This window comes from Benincasa hispida, chromosome 1, assembly GCF_027475165.1.
Source record: "Benincasa hispida cultivar pf3 chromosome 1, pf3_genome.v1.1, whole genome shotgun sequence".
Lineage (NCBI taxonomy): Eukaryota > Viridiplantae > Streptophyta > Magnoliopsida > Cucurbitales > Cucurbitaceae > Benincasa > Benincasa hispida.
Genome location: NC_143478.1, coordinates 48,501,836 through 48,522,071, shown reverse-complemented (window position 1 = coordinate 48,522,071; position 20,236 = coordinate 48,501,836). Strand labels below are relative to the sequence as shown.

The window sequence follows — 20,236 nt, the reverse complement described above, 5'->3', positions numbered from 1 at the left end:
CTACATCTCTTCCGTTAAGAGTGAACACTGATCTTGAAGTGGTTTTCCGAGAATCCCTATCAGTCTAAAAATCAGAGTCCCTGTATCCTGTAAGATCAAATCCTTAGAACCATACACAAGCAGGCAGTCCCTCGTTCTCCGTAGGTACTTGAGGATGTTCTTGACGGTTGTCCAGTGATCATATCTTGGATTAGATTGATATCTACTGATTATCCCCACTGCGTAGCTGATGTCAGGTCGATGGTCATGCATTGGACTAAGGAATATGCAATATGCGCTTAAGAATATATGTGATTTAAGAATATATGTGATGACCATACGATCCTGCCACAAGTTTTCTTGCTCTCTCGCCAAGTATAATGAGATCGCAAGTTTCTTGGGGTGATCCGAGGTCAAAATCAGGGAGTTGTAGCTAGATGTTGCGCAGTGACGTGTTTGTGGCGATGAATAAAAGAATGAGGGAGTTAAAGACTATGCGCTACTCCTACTCCTAACTAAATAGATTAAGCAATGGAAGTATGACTATGAGAGTTGGTAGACGCGACAACTGTTAACGCGTAATAAGATGCATGAAAAAATAGATAAAATGGTGGAGGGGATAAATTTACCGCATCATTAAGCTTGATCGCAAGGGTAACCCCAGCCAGCACAAATTATGTGATCATGCTATACACAAATATATGATTCCTATTTCTAGGATGCATATGCGAAAATGTCGATAGGACTTATGACTAAGTCTCTATTCTTGCTTATGCGCTCTAACACACATAAGACAAGGTGACCGCATACCACCATATCCTATTTCTAGGGTGCATGCGCTATGTAAATAGCAAATAGAACTTATTCCTAAGCTTTTACTCTTGCTTATGCGATCCAATCTGACTCTCCCAAGTCTAGATTTGGTCTTTAAACTACTCTCCCAAGTATGTCCAAATGATGAATGATACACTCATAAGACAAGATGATCACATAAAGCATGGTTGAACATAAGATTATTCTTATCTATAGGAACATTGCTTACCTTGCTTATTGAGTTCCACTACTTACCCTCTCAGGCAGTTAGTCGCCACTGATCAGCTCATAGACAAGCATTGCGACCACTCATAGACAAGCGTTGCTATAGCCTCACACTAAGCAAAGAGGATTTACTCACTATACTCGCGCAATGCACACCTCTCTGTGGTTTGCTACATGCTTCATATGTCTATGCCGCATGATTGAGTATGCGATACTTTTGCAATCTTACTTTGTTGCAATGAAAGTAAAGGGTGATAAAGAAGAAGTAAATGAAGATGGAGTCGAAGGAAATAAAGAGGTGCATTGATTATAAAATGTATTAATGTCTTAAGCCAAAATGTAATACAATACAGAGATAGAAGAGAGATGGAGGGCTAGATGTAGGCAATCTCTTGCTTCCATTAGATGTGTGTCAAGGCTGCCGGTGTTGCCATGGAAGGGCGATGGAGTAGTTTCTCTCGAAATCTATCTCCGGAAAAGCTCCGATCGTCACTCAGAATGGGTGAAGGAAAGAAGAACTCTCAAAGAATGTCTTCTCACGCTCTCATTTGTGATCAAAAGGATCTGCCTTATGGTAGAAGCTCGGATGCTTTGAATTTAGGCTCTAAGGCTTTATTTATAGAGCTCAATCACGGACAGCATTAATGGTCCCACTCTGAGTCTCTGTTACTAACGGCGCGTTGGACCTGCTCTGAATCTCTGCTACTAATGGCGTGGTAGGTGAAATGTCAACATCATTCTTTTTATACTCCCAAGGTATGCGTTCATCTTGGTTTCCGAAGTACCATCGCATTCCACCAACCTTGCGATCACCCTTCTATCATGGTTATTACTCTGTAGCAGCAACCTTCATGCGATGGACGCATGCAATTATCAGCCACAACATTCAACGTACGTGATCACCCTTGCGATGGTCTGGGATTCACCGCATGTGATCGGTTCCTACGATAACTACAAAAATAGATGTTTTGTCGCAGAATAACGCATAATATTGGGTTAGTCGAGATTTTCAATGCTGATCGATGCAAGCTCACTTTTCACATGAATTATTAGTATAATCATTGCATATTCTACTTGTTAGCCCTCATAATTCTAAATAAAAGGCTACAATAACTTGCATTTCTACCAGTTATCAAACACTAAAAAAACTACTAAGTTGCTGGTGATCTTCTTGTAGACACAGGGCTTATCAACATTCTGAACAAAGCCATAAGATTTGATCGCAGTATCAAACCTTATATTCCAAGATCGAGATGCTTGTTTCAGTCCATAAATGGACCGATTCAACTAACAAACCTTTTGCTCTTGATCTTGGACTATGAATCCCTCGAGAAGCACCATATAAATGGTCTCCTCAAGATTGCCATTCAGAAAAGCAGTCTTGACATCCATTTTCCATATCTCATAGTCATGATATGAGGCAATGGATAGGAGGATGCAGATAGACTTCAGCATGGCAACAGGAGAGAAAGTCTCTTCATAGTCGACTCCCTCTACCTAAGGGTAACCCTTTACCACCAGTCTGACTTGAAGGTTTGCACCTTCCCATCAGCACCCTCTTTCCTCTTGTAGATCCATTTATAACCTATAGGTTTAATCCCATCAAGTTGATCTACAAGATCCCAAACTGAATTGAAGTACATAAAATCCATTTCGAGATCCATGGCTTTGATCCATTCATCTCTATCAACATTCTCCATTGCCTTCTTATAAGATAATGGATCCTCAACCTTGCCATCAATTACCATAGCCAGGATTTCAGTTAAACTCATATAGTGAATAGGTGAGTTCACAACCCTCCCACTACATCGAGGTTCCCTCAACACTTAAGGTGGATATGACCTACTAGATGAACCTACTTCAATAACTCTTGTTGAGGTAATAGGCTCTTCAACAACTCTTATTGAAGATGTAGTAGTTTCTTTGGAAAGCTCTTTCAACACAATTTTGCTTCTAGGTCTGTGTTTCCTTATATGATCCTCCTTAAGAAAGGTAGTATTTGTCGATACAAACACTTTATTTTCTTTAGGATCATAAAAATAACCTCCTCTCGTTCCCTTGGGATAGCTTACAAATAGGCATAACCTTGAACGTGGATCAAGTTTCTTAGGATAAGCCTAAAACACATGTGCTAGGCAACCCCAGATATGAAAATGACATAAACTAGCTTTATGATCATTCCATAACTCCAAAGGTGTTCTAGAAACACTCTTGGAGGGAACACATTTCAGGATATAAGCTGCAGCCTCTACTACATAACCCCAAAACGAGTCAAGTAGGAAGCGTAACTCATCATAGACCGAACCATGTCCAATAGGGTTCAATTTCTCCTCTCTGATACATCAATCCGCTGAGGTGTACAAGGTGCTGAAAGTTGGGAAATTATTCTATGTTCTATCATATAATTTTGAAATTCAGAATCTAAAAACTCTATACCTCGATCAGATCAAAGTGTTTTAATCGTTCTATTTAATGCATTTTAAACTTCAGCCTTGAATTCCTTGAATTTTTCAAAGGACTCAAACTTATGTTGCATTAAATAAACGTGCCCATACCTTGAATAGTCATCATTATAAGTGATGAAATATTCATAACCTCCCTTGGCTCGTACATTCATTGAACCACAAAGTTCTGAATGCACTAGCTCTAGAGGTTCTTTGGCCCTATAACCTTTTCCAATAAAAGGCCTTTTAGTCATCTTTAGAGGAACTCTAAATCTAGAGAACTAGTGAGCAGAAGTGGATCGTTCCAAGCTCCATTGAGAAAGAACACATACATTTACAGTCATACAGAAACAGTTATGCATAAAGAGTAAATTACAACATCCTTCTTAAGTAAATACAAGGGGATCGAGTATAATACCTTTGAAGAACACTTTCTTCACGTAATTCCTCGATCAAACTCGAACGCGTCCAAACCGCATGAAAGCAACGATCAACTGGAAGAACCTTGATCACCAGCGAATGAAACTCGATCCTTGATCCTCGAACAGAACAAGACACTGCCACAAGGTTACCTTGGTATTCTCAGTTTGAGAATCCAGGATCTGTAGGCTCTATATGATTTTGGATAAAGGAATGGAGGAAGTAAATGATCGAGTAGACGATTGAGTATGCGATCAAATGATTGTATGAAGAAGAAGCCTATCGTATAGACTTGATACTCAATTGTGTAGTAACGAGTACTATCGTATAGTAACTCGACGTTTGATCATTTAGTCTCTATTAAAATATCATGTAGTAAAACCTTTTTACTCGATAGTGAATTCTTTGTGAGACGATACGAATGAATGATTCGAAAAATAAATTTTCCTTTTATCTCACAGTTACCATAAAATCGTGAATAACCTCCCACTAGAGGTAGTTATTTGGAAAAAGAAATATTAATTATCATATAATTAATAAATTATAAATAAATATAATAACTAACTTATCATGTTATATTTATAACCTATAGTTTTAATATTGCATTATATGAAACATATAAACCATAGTTCTTTTTCCATTTTTATGACATTTAATATAAATTATATTTATATTAATTCCTTCAATCAAATAATGTATCAAATACATTATATCAATTATATCATATATGAATGAATTAGTTTAATTATATCATATATAATTAAATTCCCTCTTGTTAATTTGAACACTTCAAACTAACCCAAAATCTGATTCTCAATTGAACCCATTGAGCTACCAAGGGAACCTTATGGACCTGTAGCTTGAAGCTCCAACAGTACGTGAATAACTGACTAAACTCTTTAATCACAATATCCACCATCCGTTAACTGTTAGTCACTTCACTAAAGACCGACAGTTGCACTCTTCGCACTACAGATATATTTCTGTGTCCATTGGATATAACCATTCAATAGTGCGATGAGCTTTCACAAATCGCTAGTAAGTATAGCTGGGCCAATTTACTGTTTTGCCCCTGTAGTTACATCTAACTCCTTAAGTACCACTGATCCCTCTAATGAACAATAAGTCATAGTCCTACTATGACTGAGTCCTCTCTTCCAAGGAGAACGTATGACCACTATGTTCAAGACCTGGAATCAACCCTTAAGGGAGCAATTTATCTACTTACTCCTGCATCGGGGAGGGAGTGAATTTCATCTTGTATAGTTGAGTTCCCAGCTCCCTAGTCAGACGAATCCTCAAAATGGTAGCCTTGTTGAGTTGGAAATCTAGCCACTCTCACCCATACAAATCAAAGGACTGCCTTCATGAGCAGGAGTTCTAAATTCACTCAGGATTCAGGTCATGTCACCTATGGTCATCCTAGTGAAATGTAAGTCTCTATTATCAATGACGTTATATAAAGAGACTAATCATTTCGTGGTCTGGTCTAATTCAAACTCTTTGTATAGGATACCCCCGCTCGCATGTCTCCACTTGAATGATCAGGATCAGATCATTTGTAGCACTTTACAACACTTGTAACATCTACAAAACGGGTCGTATCTGTAGTGTCACCAGGATAAGGTATCTCTCCTTTATCCATATACTACAGACCATTTAGGTTATTAATTTTAACAAGATCCACCTATATGTCTCTACATACTTGTTTAAATTTACATAAAATAACCTTGGATCTTAGTTTATTGGATTGAGTAAATGCTTATAAAATAACACTTATTTTATTAATAACAATATGTTTATAGAGTTTACAAACTACGAGACTACAAGGAGATTTAGGACACCATTCCCAACAATCTCCCACTTGTCCTAAAGTCTAGGGAGATTAATGTACAATACATGGACTATACTAAATAAAATAAACTAGGGCATACACTATACCCCAGTAACATCTCCCACTTGCCCTAGACAAGGTGTCGCATATCCCGTGGACCCATACTTTCTAGATGACCCTCGAACACTTTAGTTGTGAGAGCCTTTGTAAACAGATCAGCAACATTGTGCTCTGATGCAATCTTCATGACAATCACATCATCGCGATGCATAATCTCCTAGATCAAATGATACTTCCGTTCTATGTTCTTTCCTCTTCTATGACTCCGAGGTTCCTTAGAATTTTCCACAGCCTCGCTTTTATCACAACAAAGTGTGATTGGCAAAGACATATTTGGAACAATTTCCAAATAAGTAAGGAACTTCCTAAGCCAAACAACCTCTTTAGCAGCTTCACAAGCAGCTACGTATTCGGCTTCCATAGTGGAGTCCGTGATGCATCTTTGTTCGATGCTTTGCCAAACTATAGCCCCTCCATTCAGAGTGAACATTGACCCTGATGTTGATTTTCGAGAATCTCTATCAGTCTGGAAGTCAGAGTCTGTGTATCCTGTAAGGATCAGATTCTTATATCCATACACGAGTATATAATCCCTCGTTCTTACAAGATACTTGAGGATCGTTTGATCGTCGTCTAGTGATCTAATCCTGGATTGGATTGGTATCGACTGACAATCCCTACTGCATAGCAAATGTTTGGTCTAGTACATAACATTGCATACATAATAAGGCTACCAACAGTTGATGCATAGGGAATCCATCTCATTTCCTCAACCTCTTAAGGTATCTTAGGACACTGTTCCTTAGAAAAACAATTCCCTATCTGAAAGGTAATAAACCCTTATTGGAATTCTGCATCGAATATCTGACAAGCATCTTGTCACTGTACGATGCCTTCGACAAGGACAACCTTTTGTTCTTACGATCCCTTATGATCTAGATCCCTAGAACAAACTGTGTCTCTCCCAAATCTTTCATTTGGAATTTGGCAGTTAGCCATTTCTGAACGTCAGTCAGAATACCTACATCATTTTCAATGAGTAAGATATCATCGACATACAGCACAAGAAAAGCTACTGAGCTATTGATGATTTTCTTGTAAACACAAGGCTCATCAACATTCTGATAAAAGCCATAAAATTTGATCGCAGTATCAAATCTTATATTCCAAGATCTAGATGCTTGTTTCAGTCCATAAATGGACCGATTAAGCTTGCAAATCTTTTGTTCTTGATCTTGTTCAATGAATCCTTCTAATTGAACCATGTAGATGGTTTCCTCAAGATTACCATTCAAAAAGGCAGTTTTGACGTCCATTTGCCATATCTCATAGTCATAATATGTGGCTATGGACAGGAGAATTTTTATAGACTTTAACATGACAACATGTGAGAAAGTTTCTTCATAGTCCACTCCCTCAACATGGGTATAACTCTTTGCCACAAGTCTAGCCTTAAAGGTCTGTACCTTTCCATCTACACATCTTTTCCTGATTCATGGCTTAATCCATTCATCTTTGTCAACATCTTCCATCTCTTGCTTATAAGACAATGGATCCTCAACTTCATTATCAAATATGATGTTTTGGACTTCTATTAAACCCATGTAGCATAAAGGTGGGTTCACAACCCTTCCACTATGTCGAGGCAATCTCAACTTTTGAGATGGTTGCCTAGATAAACTGACATCAACAACTCTTGTTGATCTATTAACTTGTTCAACAAATCTTGTTGAAGTCTCAACAATCTCATTAGAAATCTCATTTAAAACAAGCTTACTTTGTGGCTTATGATCCCTTATGTGGTCTTCTTCCAAGAAGGTAGCATTTGTCGATACAAATCCTTTAATTTCACTTGAATCATAGAAGTATCCACCTCTCATTTCTTTGGGGTAACCTACACATAGGCATACTTTTGAACGAGGTTTCCAATTTTTAGGGTTAGCCACAAGCATGTGGGCTGGACATCTCTAAATCCTAAAGTGGCATAAACTACCTTTACGGCCTCTCCATAACTCAAAAGGCATTTCAGAAACAATCTTTGAGGGAACATTGTTCAAAATGTAAACTGCAGTCTCTACTGCATATCCTCAAAACAATTCTTGAAGATGAGCATAACTCATCATAGACTAAACTAGGTCCAACAGGGTTCTGTTTCTCCTTTCTTACACCATTCTGCTGAAGTGTACCTGGGGCTGAGAGTATAGATGTGATTCCATGTTCTATCATATAGTTATGGAATTCTAAGTCCATATACTCTCCACCACGATCAGATCGTAGTGTTTTTATCTTTTTACCTAACAAGTTTTCAACTTCAATCGTATACTTCTTGAACTTTTCAAGAGTTCAAACTTATGTTGCATTAGGTATAGATACCCATATCTAGAATAATCATCTATGAAAGAGATGAAATATTCATACCCACCTCATGCTCTTACACTCATCGAACCACAGAGGTCTGAATGTATAAGCTCCAAGGTCTCCTTGGCTCTATAACCGTTTCCAGTATAAGGTCGTTTGGTCATTTTTCCTTCAAGGAAAGATTCATATACTGGCAAGAGTTTTCTTCTAAACCATTTAGAAGTCCACATTTCACCAACTTCTCGATCCTATTGAGATTGATGTGACCTAATCTTAGATGCCAAAGATGAGAATTTTCTTTAGGAGAAAATCTTGGTCTTTTTACAGTTGTTGCTGTTTGAACATTTCAGTATTAAGCAAGGCTTTTATGACTAATGACCTTAGTACATACAAGTTATTTTCCATTGAACCAAAATATATCTCCATACCATTCTTAAAAATAAACACTTTATTATCAAAAAAGGATATGGAATAATTTTGTTCAATCAGACAAGAAACTAAAATTAAGTTCCTCTTGATATAAGAAACTACATCCACATTATCCAGTAACAAACACCGTTTCTTGTCCAAAAATAACTTAAGTCTGCCTACAGCAACAACTGAAATGGCCTCACCAGTACCGACTCTAAGAGTCAACTCTCTAGCTTCCAACTATTTTTAGGAACTAAATCCTTGATGGGAAGAACACACGTGGTTAGTAGTCCCTGAATCGATTATCCAGGCAGAATCATCATTCTCTACCAAGCACGTCTCCAAGACAAGTAAATCACATTTATCGTCTTCGGAGTTTTTCCTTTTCTAGACAGTAGTGGGATCAGTATCAGAACCTATATTATAAACTCCAAGTTTCATTTCAGAGGACAGTCCTCTTTGATGATCTTCATTAGAATCAGCAACAATTGTTTTCTCTTTTAGTCCCTTGACATTCAATAAGGACTGGAGATTATCTTGGGAACTGACACAACTGGTTTATTTGTCATTAATCCCATTTTACTTAAAAAGTGAGAACTTACGTTCAAACAATTCTTGCAACGAGTCCATGATCTCACGTGTAATGACCATGTTCTCAACCCTTTTGGCCAATGCGTCCGGCATGCTTGCCAAAATGTGAATTCAAGCCTTCAAATTAGCCTTCATCCATACCTCATATGCATTATGAACAATTTGTGGTGTATCAGGGGTTGGAACTTGGGGACAATCCTCAAATTTGACGAAGTCGAGATTGTTTGCCACGAAAAATGTTTTAATAGACTCTTTCTACGTCATGTAATTAAAACCAGTCAAAGTAGAAAAGGAAACTAACGGGAAATCAAACAATGACATTTTTCTAAAAAACAAACATATTGATCTACGTTAAATTTTAGCATTACTCTTTTAAAACAAATCCAATTAGGTTTAGCAAAATCTAAATGAACCCCATAATACATTGAGTTTTGCGATGACGATTTAGTGATTGGGACAACAGCCACTAAATGGTAGTCAATTTCTCCCTTCACTGAATTGAGAGACTTTCAACTAACCATTACACCAGAATAAATCTTATTCCTATAACGATTAGCCATCATTGATTTGGTCAAGAAATCATTAACTTGCTTAACAATTTCCAATAAGTGTGACACTTTATCCGCTCCAAGAAGGCAATCGAAGGGAAAAATCAATTGGAGAAAAAATTAAAGTGACCCTATCCATTTCTGAAGTCCGCCTTGATATTAACCAACTGCACCAACCATTTGAAGGGGGACACTCCTTGGACGTCTCGAGGCCATGCAAAAAGGTCTCACGGTGCACATGTTGACACATATCGTTCCCCCACTTAAAATACTCTCTCCATTCACCTTGATATTGACCCATGCAAACACCATCCAAAGGGGGACACTCCCAGGGCACCACGAGGCCAAGCATGAATCTCATGGTGTGAATATTAAGGGAGAAACGTAAGTGGAATTTACATATCATATATATCTTTTCCTCCCACTGAGTATTTTAACAACCTAGGGTTTAATTTACTTAGAAAAAACACGGCTAACTATTTTCACTAAATGACTGTTTAAGTTTGCCCAAAAGTAACACTTACTTTGGAAAGTTAAACAATTTTGATCAACATTCATTAAGCACTTTAACAAACATTAATCAACAATTGCATGCTTGTAGCAAATCTATCTAATTCATCTTTCCAGGTAGGTTCCCAGGTAGAGATGTTTTGTTTTCGTCAACTTAAATAGCCTAACCTAGCCAGATCCCGCCTTAGACAAAATTTCCCTTATAGATAGATTTATTACAAATTTAATCTTTTATTCAAATAAATTTAATCCCATTAAACCAATTTAAAATATTAAACTTAGGTTTCTAATCTTATTAGAACCATAATCTTAGGCCAGCCTCAATCAAATTTTAAAACTCTTTTAAAACATGATTAAAGCCTAAGTTTGCATGCAATTCTGTCTTATTGATTTTAATTCTAATTTTTTTAATTATAACACTTATAAAAAATGAAATAATAAAAATCAACCACATTGTTAAGCTAGACATCCACAAAGCATTTATAACATTTATAAATAAACCTAAGTGTCATGCTTCATGCAATGTTCATCCATTACTATATATAACTTTTATATAACTTGTAATGAACTAAGCATACATGTTAACATATACCCTTATACTTTAACACTTATAATATAAAAATGATGCATGGATATGCTTTCATGCATGCATATATTAAAACTCTTATTTATATGATGCATGAGCATGCTTTAATGTAATTTAATTATGCAAACTACTATATTATAACACTTATAATATAAAGATGATGCATGAATAAAATGCATAACCTATGGTGGGTTTTAAATCTATATATCATACATTATGGCATAATAACAAACATACATCCCATGTACATTAAATAAAAATTGATGGACTGGAATCATTAGCCTCAAAATCGGAAAGAAAAGCTAAGTACTACAAAGAGCATCAAATCAATCAATTCAAAAAGGTGAACCGAGTCTTGAACCGCTCAGGGAAAGCCTCCTCACTTGATCGTGTAGCATCTTCTTTAGATCGTCTAGTAATTCTTAGCGAGTATAAATGATCATTTAGCGTGGATCGGGTGCCTAGTGACTATGCGATGAGCATGAAGGCCCATGCGATTGTGCAACGCACATCGAGGAACGCATGCCATGTGATTGAGTAAATAATGACTATGCGATGAAGCATGATTGTCTAAATGATAAAGGAGCAAGCGTCGAGTATAATATACCGAGTGATCGAGTAGCCAGTTACTATGTGATGAGTATGCTAGTCTACACGATCGTTTAGTGCGCACGCCATGCGTCGAGTATTATATACTCAGCGATTGTTTACCCAGAGCGTCTATGAAATCAAGTAGCCAATGCAACACGATCGAGTAAACTCTTTACTCGATCGCAAAGCATTAGCTATGCGATCATTTAGCAAATATTACACGATCGCATAGACAAATCTAAACGATCGTTTAGCTTACGCCACACGGCAACCAACGGTTGGTCTTCTTTCTCGAAGCAAACAGCATCTCCATGCATCTGAAGCTTCATCATGAATGACTCAAACAAAACAAAAACTTGAATACAGACTCGATTGCTTGTTAATTATGCTAAAAAACGCATGTGGCATTACAAATTAACTTTGTAAATGTAAAGAAAGCTTTAAACAGAGGTAATTATCCCAAAATTATCCATCAACAATAGTATCCACAACCACACTTAACACTTAAATGCATTGTAGAATACTTAAAACCCACCAAGACTGTAAATGAAATTCAATACAACAATGGAATTTGGAATATCAGATAAACCTGGCTCTGATTGTTGGGATTTGTCCTATCTCGTAGTTTGTAAACAGTGTACACATTGTTATGAATAAAATAAGAGTTATTTTATTTGCATTTACTCATATCCAATAAACAGAGATCCATGGCTATTGTATGTAAACTTAAGAATATATATGAGATATACAAGTGGATCATGCCTTAAGTAATAACCTAAAAGGTCTGTAGTATAAGGATAAATGAGGGATACCTTATACTGGTGAGACTATAGATACGTCCCGCTTTGTGGAGGTTTACAAGTGTTATGAACTACTACAAATGGTCTGATCTTGACCATTCATGTGGAGACATACGAGCGAGGGTGTCCTATATGAAGAGTTTGTATAAGACCGGACCATGAGATGATTCGTCTCTTTATATAACGCTATTAATACTTGAGACTTACCTCTCACCTAAACGATCATAGGTGACATGATATTAATCCTGAGTATTTTGGGAACTCTTGCCTTTGAGGGTGGTCATTTGATTAGTATGGGTGAGAGTGCTCAGATTGCCAACTCAACAAACTTACCTTTTTAGGGATTTGTCTGATTAGGGAGCTGGGAACTCAGTTACACAAGACAAAATTCACTTCTTCCCTGAAGCAGAGGTAAGTAGATAGATTGCTCCCTTAAGGGCTGATTCCGGGTCTTGAACATAGTGGCCACATCCTCTCTTTGGAAGATAGGACCCAATCATAGTAGGACTATGACTTATTGTTAATTAGAGAAATCAGTGGTACTTAAGGAGTTAGATGTAACTACAGGGGCAAAACAGTAAATTGATCCAACTGTACTTACGAGCGATCTGTGAAGGGTTATCGCGCTGTTGATTGGTTGATATGGACATAGAAATATACCTGTAGTGAGAAGAGTGCAGCTGTTGGTCTTTAGTGGAGTGCCTGGTAGTTAACGGATAGTGGATCCCGTGACTAAAGAGTTTAATCAATTATTAACGTACCGTTGGAGCTTCAAGCTAAAAGTCCAAAAGGTCATCTAGGTAGCTCAATGGATACAAGTTGAGAATCAATTCTTGGAGTTAGTTTGAAGTGTTCAAATTAGCAAGAGGAAGTTCAATTATATATGATATAATTGGTGTGATGTATGAGATACATCAAGTGGAGGATTAATGTAAATATGATTTACATTAAGTACCATAAAATAGAAAAAGAACTATGGTTTATATGTTTCATGAGATGAAATATTAAAACTATAGGTTATAAATATCATATGGTAAGTTGGTTATTATATTTATTTATAATAATATTAATTATTTGATAATTAGTTTCATTTTCTCTAATAACCAATTGAGTGTGAGGTTATTGGTGGTTTTATGGTAATCGTGAAATAAAAGGAAAAATGTTTTCCTAATTTTAGAGAGTTACTACTTTCAAAAAGAACTCACGAAGAAGCTATCAAGTGAAAATGTTTCACTAAGCGATATCTATAGAGAGACTAAACGATCGTGGACTTTAATTATACGATAGTTCATTCAACTGGTCGTAGCTAAACGATTGTGTGGCTTTGTCTATACGATAGGCTTCCATTTATAACATGATCGAGCATATCGTCTATACGATAGACAACTTCCTATCTCCCGTTTGCTCGATCGTCTACACGATCATTGTTCTCTTGTCCCTTCCTCAAGCCAAGATCATACAAAGCCCACAACTCTTGGATTCTCACACCGAGAATATCAAGGTAACCATTACGATGGTGTCCTTACTCACTTCGTGAATCGAGTGTGACTCAATTGATTGGTGGAGGCCATTCGTTGGGTTCGTGATCGTTGTGTTTGTGTTGTGCACTGCTCTTTCTATTCGAGAGTTGCTGTTCTTGGAGACTTCGAGATTGTTCAAGGGATTCTTGAAGAATGTTTCTTCAAAGGTATGCATACTCTATCCCTTGATACGCTTTGTAAGCATGCTGTAATTTCTTGTTGTGCATGATCAGTTAGTTTCCGTTCTTGTACTGTAATTGTTTATGTTCAACTAGAATGGATTTTGGAACGATCCTTCCGCTGCTCATGAAAATCCTCATGCTTGATTTCCTTCACTGATAACAATTGAAGGAACTCTAAATCTAGAGAACCGGTGAGTGGAAGCGGATCGTTCCAAGCTCTATTGAGAAAGAACACTTACATTTATAGTCATACAGAAACAGTTATGCATAAAAAGTAAATTACAACATTCTTCTTAAGTAAATACAAGGGGATCGAGTATAATACCTTTGAAGAACTCTTTCTTGACGTAGTTCCTTTGATCAAACTTGAACGTGTCCAAACAGCACAAACGCAACGATCAACTGGAAGAACCTCGATCACCAGCGAGTGAAACTCGGTCCTCATCCTTGAACAAAACAAGACACCATCACAAGGTTACCTTGGTATTCTCGGTGTGAGAATCTAGGAGTTGTGGGCTTTGTATGATTTTGAATAGAGGAATGGAGGAAGTAAATGATCGAGTAGACGACCGAGTATGCGATCGAACAATCCTGTAGAATAAGAAGCCTATCGTATAGACTTGATACTTGATTGTGTAGTAACGAGTACTATTATATAGTAACTCGACATTTGATCGTTTAGTCTCTGTTAAACTATCGTGTAGTAAAACCTTTTTACTCGATAGTGAATTCTTTGTGAGACGATTTGAATGAATGATTTGAAAAACAATTTTTTCTTTTATCTCATAGTTACCATAAAAGCGTGAATAACATCCCACTCAAGGTAGTTATTTAGAAAAAGAAATATTAATTATCATATAATTAATAAATATAAATAAATACAATAACTAACTTATCATATTATATTTATAACCTATAGTTTTAATATTGCATCATATGCAACATATAAACCATAGTTCTTTTTTATATTTTTATGGCATTTAATATAAATCATATTTATATTAATTCCTCCAATCATATGTATCAAATACATTATATCAATTATATCATATATAATTTAATTAATTTAATTATATCATATATAATCAAATTCCCTCTTGTTCATTTGAACACTTCAAACTAACCCAAAATCAGATTCTCAACTTGAACCCATTGAGCTACCAAGGGGACCTTATGGACCTGTAGCTTGAAGCTTTAACGGTACATGAATAATTGACTAAACTGTTTAATCACGATATCCACCATTTATTAACTATCGATCACTCCACTAAAGACCGACAATTGCACTCTTCGCACTACAGATATATTTCTATGTCCATTGGATATAACCAATCAACAATGCGATGATCCTTCACAAATCGCTCATAAGTATAGTTGGATCCATTTATCGTTTTGCCCCTATAGCTACATCTAACTCCTTAAGCACCACTAATTTCTCTAATGAACAATAAGTCATAGTCCAACTATGACTGAGTCCTCTCTTCCCAAGAGAGGGTGTGGGCACCATGTTCAAGATCCGGAATCAGCCCTTAAGAGATCAATTTATCTGCTTATCCTTGCATCAGGGAATGAGTGAATTTCATCTTGTATAGTTGAGTTCCCAGCTCCTCAGTCAGACGAATCCCCAAAATGGTAGGATTGATGAGTTGGCAATCTGGCCACTCTCACCCATACAAATCAAAGGACTGCCTTCATGAGCAAGAGTTCTGAATTCACTTAGGATTTAGGTCATGTCATCTATGGTCATTGTAGTGAAATGTAAGTCTTTATTAACAACGGTGTTATATAAAGAGACTAATCATTTCGTGGTCCGGTCTAATACAAACTCTTTGTATAGGATACCCCCGCTCGCATGTCTCCACATGAATGATTAGGCTCTGATCATTTTTAGTACTTTACAACATTTGTAACATCTACAAAGCAGGTCGTATTTGTAGTGTCACCAGGATAAGGTATATACTACAGACCATTTAGGTTATTAATTTAAACAAGATCCACCTGTATGTCTCTACATACACTTTAAATTTACATAAAATAACCTCGGATCTTAGTTTATTGGATTGAGTAAATGCTTATAAAATAACACTTATTTTATTAATAACAACATGTTTATGGAGTTTACAAACTACAAGACTACAAGGAGAATTAAGACACCATTCCCAATAATCTTGCCTTCAATGCATGACACACACAGGTAAAGAATTTTCTTCTAACTCGCTTAGAAGTCCGTTCTTCAACAACCTCTCAATCCTATTGAGATTAATGTGTCCTAATCTTAGGTACCAAAGTGTGGCATTTTCTTTAGGAGAAATTTTAAGTCGCTTATTTTGTGTCATGACCGTTTTTAATATCTCTATGTTATGGAGGGCATTTTTTGCTTATGACCTTAGCACATACAAATTACTTTCCAGTTGTGCAAAACAAATAGCAACACCATTCTTTTAAATAAACACTTTATTAACTAAAAATTTTAGTTGATAATTACATTCAAGCAAAGACTTTACAGAAATTAAATTCCTTTTTAACTCGGGAACTATGTATACATCATTCGGAATGATAAACGTATTATGTAAAGTCAACTGGAGACCTCCCACTGGCATGACTGAAACGACGTGCTCGGTTCCAACTCGCATTGTCACCAGCACAAAGCTGCCGCCAGGAACTAATTCCCTGAAATGAAGAACAAACATAGTTAGTGGGCACAGAGTCAATAATCCAGGCAGAATCATCATTCTCCACTAAACAAGTTTCCAAAACTAGTAAATCACATTTACCTTGTTTGGCCTTATTCTTCTCAACCAAATAGGGCAGTTCCACTTCCAGTGCTCATCCTGGTTGCAATGGAAACACTTTTCTTTGTCAACCATCACTGGTTTCCTACCCCTTAGAGTAGCATGTTATGGGTTAAAAGGCACCTTACCCTTATGACCCTTCTTCTACTTCCACTTTCTAGTGTCGGAGGAAGAAGGTGTAGACTTAGTTCTAGAGGTCGAACCTTTATGGAACTTTTTGGATGATGAAGCAACATTTTCTTCACCAACCTTCTTCTTCTTACTTTTCAGCAAAGATTGGAAAGTCAACAAAGAGTTGTAAGGTTGTAGTCAATCCTGTTCAGAACACCGTTGCTAAGGAACTGAAGGAAGCTTTCTGGTAACGACTCCAGAATAATGCTACCCTAGCTGTCCTCATCGATGCTCGACTCATTCATCTCCGCCACATTGAAGTGGACCATCATGTTGAGAACATGTTCTCGAACAAATATTCCCTCTTTCATACGTGAATTGAAGATGTACTTTAGAGATTGAGAGAATATTCCCTCGGCAGTATATATTGTGCTAACGGTAACTTTTTTATTTTCTTTGCAACTTTTCATCTCTGTGCACCGCCTCTCCTTTGGTAAGGGAACAGGTGGGTGTCGTATGAGCGAAGGACAAGTTTTTTAGCTCGATTACGACCCAGAGATTGAGAGAATTTTTGGAAGAAGAAGAAGAGACAACCACCTACATCAACAACAAGAGGGAAATCCCAACATGGCGAAGCAACCTGAAGATAGAGTAGGAACTGCAAATAATATCATGGCGAACAACCGCAATAGGCCCATCTAAGACTATGCATCACCCAACCTTTACGATTTCTCACCAGGAATCATGAGGCCAGCCTTGGACAGATCGAGGTTTGAGATGAATCCGGTGATGCTGCAGATGATTCAAACTATCAGACAGTTTGGCGGTAGGCGTGGCGAAGATCCGCACGCCCACCTCCAGAGTTTTATTCAAATCTACAATACGTTTGTCTTCCGAAACAACTCCGCTGAGGAGGTTTGACTAACGCTGTTCCCATTTTCGTTGTGCGACCAAGCACGGAAATGGGCTTATTCTCTCGAACCAGTGAGATTACATCGTGGGAACAGGTAGTTGAAAATTTCATTAAGAAGTACTTCCCCCTGGTAGAAAACGCAATACGGAGGAAGCTGATCACTAATTTTGAACAAGATATTGACGAATCGCTCAGTGACGCCTGGGCGAGGTTTAAAAGACTGGTGCGAGATTGTCTACACAATGGCTTACCCGATTGTTTCCAAATGGAAATTTTCTACCACAGATTGAACCTTGCATTGCGGATGGCTGCCAATGCGGTAGCAGCTAGAGGTCTGCTTGACAAGACATATAACGAGGCGAAAAATATACTTGATCGCATTTCAAAAAATCACGAAGAATGGAAAGAAAAGCGATCAACGACTGAGAATTAAAGATAGTGACGCAAGTAATGGGGCCATCACATCACTACAAAACCAAATGAATGCGATGATGAATCTAATACAAGGCATCACAATCAATAGCACGTGAATGCATAAAAAGCAAGTCAACGCAATCGCTCAAATGACCACGAGTTGTGTCGTCTGTGGAGAAGCACATTCGATTGAAGAATGCCCAAGGAATCCGCAGTCAGTATGCTTCATAAAGAATAACCCTTTCTCCGATAGTACAACCTCGGGTGGAGAAACCACCCCAATTTCGCGTGGAAAAATCAACAACAAAGCTATCAACCTATGGCGCAAAAGGAAGGGCCGCCAGGATTTTTCCCGCGAATGAACGGTCAAATGCAAAATCAAGCCAACAACTCACAAGCGCCGCCATCTTCTTCCCTGGAAAGCCTATTAGAGCAGTACATAGAAAAGAATGAGACGGTGCTCCAAAATCAGGCGACTTCAATCTGCAATCTCGAAATCCAAATAGGACAGATTGCGGACGAGCTCAAAAGTAAACCGCAAGAAGCATTGCCGAGCTCAACTGAGCTCCTTTGCAACTCTAGGGGTGTAGGAAAGGAACAATGCCTAGCAGTCTCCTTGCTAAGCGAAAAAAAAGACAGCAGAAGAAGGGGAAGAGCCCACCAGGACCAACCCGAATGCGGTGAAAACAAAGAACTCGTTGACATATGATTCAGAAGAGCCCGAGAAGATGAACCTAGAAGTTGCGTCCACCTTCAAGCCTCTAGAACACGAAACAGAAAAAGTACAACTACCGTTATTCCTGCAAAGATTGAAAAAGAAACAGAATGATGGAGAAAAGATCGCTACAATGGTAGTAACACAAAAGTTAAATACTATGATCCCACCAAAAATGTGCGACTCAGGAAGCTTCACGATACCCTGTTCAATTGGAGGGGTCTACATTGGTCAAGCACTATGCGATCTTGGGGCGAGTATAAATTTAATGCCGCTATCAATTTTCAAAAAATTGAATGTGGGAAATCTAACGCCTACGACAAAGACTCTTCTGCTTGTGGACAGATCCAGAGTACACCCCAAGGGAAAGTTGAAGGATGTTATGGTCTCAATTGACGAATTCATTTTACCAACAGACTTCATCATTCTGGATCATAAAGCGGACGAAGATGCGCCCATCATATTGGGATGACCATTCCTATCGATCGGTCGCGCTCAAATTGATGTACATAAGGGAGAAATCATGATGAACGTTAATGGGAAAAAACTCCAGATTGAGGCAATCAAGATCCCAGAAGATCGAGAAAAGAAGAGAAAACCGCCTTGGACGTAAAGAGCTCAGATTGAAAAGAATAAGCAGTCCCTACGTTGTTATGCGATTAAAATTTATCAGGGATGCAATCTTTTTGAAGTATCCTTTGAAATCTTCAGTTCATGAACTCAAATCTACCTTTTTATATCCGTTATCATTCCTATATCCTTTTTACTCCTTAACATAAAAAAAATAAATAAAAAAAGGATCCGATCGTGTGAACGATTTTGGTAACTCTGTCGTTTATATTTTTTACCCTCTCAATGTTTTTTTTGCAACGATCGTGGTAAATGATTGCGGTGGAGCTACACGATAACTGAAAGACGCGGCTAAGACGTCCAGCCACCGCAATCAAAGAAATTGGCTCGCAGCAATGAAGGATGCGATCACAAATGATGCGGGCAACAGAGAAAATTTGGGGGTTGTATCTTTCCTTGACTTTGTTTATTCCAAATTTTGGACTCTCGCATCTCGTCTTTAACTTTGATAATTTTATCATCGCATCCTCTTTAGTCGGCACAATTATTAAATATTGATTACTTTAGTAAGTCACCGCATTGTTTTTCTATGCCAATTATGATTTCAATGATGAAACACATGCCTCTATTTCTCATTGCATGTACTAGAATCAACTTAATTTTAAGAGAGTCAATTCACGAAATATTTCTAGAAGTTAGTGGTCCACCAGCTTTTTTTTTCAAACTGACTTTTACGAAACCTTCTAAGAGCATCACATGAATTCTTTCAGTCTTTCAGCAATGAGGACATTGCTGCGTTTAAATTTGGGGATGCGGTATTTATTTTCACCCTTGCTACTTTTAGATTTC

General features: G+C 37.5%; 1 non-coding gene across 1 annotated transcript; it reads right to left on the bottom strand.

The window, feature by feature from the left end:
- Positions 1 to 17,830: 17,830 nt before the first annotated feature.
- On the bottom strand, positions 17,831 to 17,937 carry LOC120070420 (small nucleolar RNA R71). The gene has a single exon (XR_005479912.1). It is a non-coding gene; the product is annotated as a small nucleolar RNA R71 (small nucleolar RNA).
- Between the last annotated feature and the right edge of the window lie 2,299 nt (positions 17,938 to 20,236).